Here is a 4,228-nt window from a genome sequence, read left to right as displayed (position 1 = left end):
ATTTAATTCGATTTATTTTAGATTTCGAAAGTTTGGGTCGAGTCAAATAAATTAATTCAAATACTTCAGTTTGGAATAAATTTGTAAGTCTATTTTCTAGTGCTGACAGCAAAACTAGAAGGAAAAAAATATTTATTTTGAGACTTCGACATGTTTAATAATGTTTCTTATATTTGCACAATTAAAAAACACAAAAAACACAACAGAAATCAGATTATCAAAGTGCACATTCAAGAACAATCACATGCCTAAAGTAGAAGAAAAGGAGACAAAGATGCTATAAAATCCCATTTTGTCTGAAAATGGAATCAAAGTAACAGAAGAGTGAAGCTGAGGAAAGGTTAAAAACATGGCGGCATGAGAGCAAGCAAAGCAAATCTCATCAGCAAAATCACGACACTGCAGACTCTACTTCCCAAGTAATCGGCGAGCTCGTTGATTCGCACCCTGCACGGATATTTAGAACATCCATCATCTTGGACCCCATCAGAGCTTTGGTTGCCTGCAATCAGAGTTTAATTGAGTTCATTTCGAATAGATGTGTAATTGAGTGCAAGGTTTAAAGCTTGGCTTATGGAAAATACTAGGATATTTGAATTTGACTCGTTCGATGGTTCAAGTTGCTTGAGCTCGACTCGACATTGAACATACCAAAGTTGAGTTTTCTGTCAAGCCAGGTCAAGTAACTTGCGAGTCGCGAGCACGTGTTCATTTACGATTAGAGCAAAAAATTCAAATAGAGTAATTCAAGCCTAACTCTCGATTTCAGATCCCATATCAACAGCCATGACCTTCAATTCTCCCAGTATATCGCTTAAATCGGAGAGTGCATCGTCTTGCTTTGCCTTTTGAAACTGTTTAAACAATCCCAAGAAGAAGAAAAGAAATAAATTGCATACTCCATAAAATATTCAGATTTCAGACTAATGAATTGTTAGTGCCTTCATTTCGTACCTCAACTTTCTGAAATGCATCCGTCGACTCGGGGGGTGGTGTTCGAGATTCGAACGACCTTTTGGAACTGCATTCAATCCCAGTTTCCCTCTGCTCCAAGTGGCCACTGCTCTTTTGCAAATCATCTGCGGACAAATACATTACACATGCAGTTCAGAAAAGGGGGCACAAAGACACACCAACTTATATTTACAAGAAATCATGCATCCGGATTCTTATAATGAGGGGAAAAATCAGAGAGAGTCATGGAGGTCTACGGGAAGAAAATGGACCTCTTGTTATAACAGGGCCAACAATTGACGAGTCTTCTTTGGCTTCCAGGTTCTGGAGAACAGCCCTCCAAGACTTCCCAAAAGCTTCTCGCCCTGGAAATCCGGGGGAAAAACTACCATAAGAGTGTCCCTTTAATTGATTCTTTGAACAAATTGGAAAAGTAGTCACTCAATCCTGTGTATCACTTTTAGTTTATGCTTGGACTCAAGGGCAAGTATTGGATACAGGTGCTTCAAAGAAAATGAAGAGTCCAAGTAATAAAACTTTCAATCAACAATTATATTTACTTCCAGCACTTATGCTCTGAAGTTATGCCGTCAGAAAGTCATTGACCCGAATATCCGTGCAGCGTCATGTAGGTTCTTATGAAGTACTGTATTCAATGTGGAGGATTCCCAGGTTTCAAAACAGGATGGCATGAATATATCATAGCAAGACCCGTTCAATCCGATAAAAATCTATGTTCAAACCATATTATCGATTTAATTTAGGTGACTTCTTAGGATCAATTAATAAGGTAGCAACATGATCAAACCTGGACATCGCGTTTTTTGAAACATAAACTGTAAGAAAGAAAATTTTTCATGTTTTCATATTCTCTAAGGCAGTTATTCAATCATGCAAAGTTTTGCTTTTAAAAACAAATGACGTACCGACTAAGGTCATGATCAATGCCAGCAGCCACATTATGAGTCCGTGTAATTTGTTCTCCCTGTTGATGTAAGGTGATCAGAGTATTGGTGGCACCTTCTTTCATTTCTTCTGCAATCTTCAAACAGCTATCGACGTTGTAGTCTCCTCGGCCTTGTAGGTGGCATAGTTCTCCAATTCTTGCACTGATTGGTTCTCAGGTCCACCAGAGTCACGAAAATCATTCTTATACTTGTTTCGTGATGCTGAAGATTGCCCATACGAAGAAGAAGAATTCACTCTCCCTCCATCATCATCAAAAGGATTGGTCCCGAAATTCGGAGGACTCAAAGTAGGTTCGGAAGAAGTCCTAGAAGGTTTAAGTGTTTGCTTATTGTCAAACTCATCATTGGAATCGAAAGGGTTTGAACGAGACGCGGAAACACGAGCAGGATCAACTGAATTATGCTTAGAAGTCTTCAATGGAGATTTCTTTAAACCCAACATTCTTTTTAGTGAATCACTTGATCAGACAGTTGATAGGAAGAAAAAAGTTGAATACTATTTAATCTGCAAAGCAATCAACATTTACACTTTAGATAAAGGCGGCAAGGGAAAAATATACAAAGCAGAAATACAACAAATTCGGGTAAGTATACATACACATATACGTACATCTAGCACAAAGACGAGCATATCATGGATGGAAAAGGTTACTATGTAATACTAGATAAAAGGGGCTTGAAAGGGGATTCAAAGGGCTAAAAGCAACAAAAAGATAACAAGAATTGGAACTAAATCAATCGCATACTAAGTAGCATGATCAGAAACAAGATTAAAATTAGTGTATTATAATAAGTTGTGCAAAAAATTCACAACTGCGATGCCAGCAGTGACCGCAATAACATTTGTTATGTCCCGACTGTAAAAGCGGCCGCAATCCTAATTTAAATCCATGGGTTATATGTAATACTAGATCAAAGGGGATTGAAAGGGGATTCAAAAGGTTAAAAGCAACAAAAAGGTAACTAGAATTACAAGTTTACAACTAGATCATCAATCGCATACTAAGTAGCATGATCAGAAACAAGAACACCCCATAAACATAAGAAGAAAGGTTAAAATGTTTTTCTAAATTTATCATCAGAGACTAATTAAGAATTAGTTGACTTGGGAATTTTTCATTTCTTCATAAAAAAAGAGAAATATTCCTTCAGTTTTCACGGAAGGCAAACAATCATAGAACCAAGTAAGAAGCCCATGAAAGCAAACACCTCCATCGATCATTCAAGATATCAATCAAGCTGATAAAAAATCCCCAAAACAATAGACATAAAAATTACCAAAACTCGTTAATATATTGCAAGAAAAAGAGAAGAGAAAATCTGGGTTTTGTTCCAAGTTGGATTTTGTTTCGACGTTAACAAGAAAGAAAATTCAAAACAAACCGTATGCAGGAATTAAAGAAATAAAAAAAATGGAACCTTGGGAAGTACCTTGAGGATAGAAATGAAGAGAAAACAACTGAATTTAACAACAAATGAAGTTCAAAACACAAATTGGAGAAAAAGGATAGTCTTTGAATGGGTTTGTCAAAAATGAAGAGCTTTAAAGAGAAGGGAGGGAGGGTGGACGCATTAAACGCGTCAGAAAATCCGAAGAGAAAGTCTTGAAAGTAGAAACTGGCAAGAAAGTGGCCAATTCCAAATTGTAATAAATAGTTATTATTTTAATTTCCAGTTTCTATTTTAAATTTCAAAAATAAAAAATAAAAATACACACTTTCCCTCTCAATCTGTCAATAGTTCACAATCTCTCTTTGTTGAAAACTTACTCTCTCTTTTTTTTTAAAAAATCAACAGGGGATTTGATAATAAGCAGCTTTAGCTTCCCATTTTGACCAAAACCACTCCCACTACTTTCTATTTTAATTTATTCTGATAATTAAAATATAATGAGATAATAAAAATTAACAATTCAGCATTATATATACAAGTTAAAAAATTCGGCACTTCAAGTTCACATTACAACTAATAAGTGGATTAATTTTTTCAATCATTTAAAAGGATAATTAAATTCTGGTAAACTAAAATAAATAGGTTAATTTCTTAATTTTTATAAAGTAAAGATATGAAAATTTTAATAAAATATTATAAAAATTGTTGAGCTTTTTTTTTAACATAAACGTAGAGTTAATGTGCGAATTTGCTGTCATAGTATATCAATATATATTTAAATATGTAATTAAACTTTTATTTCAATTGACACTTGGTATTGTACTTTTGAAAATAAAATTACAGAAATTTTTGAGAATTTTCTTTTACATAAACATAGAGTTATTGTCCTATATTCAAATAAAGAGAAAAGTCGA

General features: G+C 34.6%; 1 pseudogene; it reads right to left on the bottom strand.

The window, feature by feature from the left end:
- Positions 1 to 229: 229 nt before the first annotated feature.
- Positions 230 to 3,611, bottom strand: LOC120187251 (annotated as a pseudogene).
- Between the last annotated feature and the right edge of the window lie 617 nt (positions 3,612 to 4,228).

This window comes from Hibiscus syriacus, unplaced genomic scaffold (assembly GCF_006381635.1).
Source record: "Hibiscus syriacus cultivar Baekdansim isolate YM2019G1 unplaced genomic scaffold, ASM638163v2 tig00113724_pilon, whole genome shotgun sequence".
Taxonomy (NCBI): Eukaryota; Viridiplantae; Streptophyta; class Magnoliopsida; order Malvales; family Malvaceae; genus Hibiscus; species Hibiscus syriacus.
The sequence above is the reverse complement of the archived record's forward strand: the minus strand, read 5'-3'. Positions and strand labels throughout refer to the sequence as shown.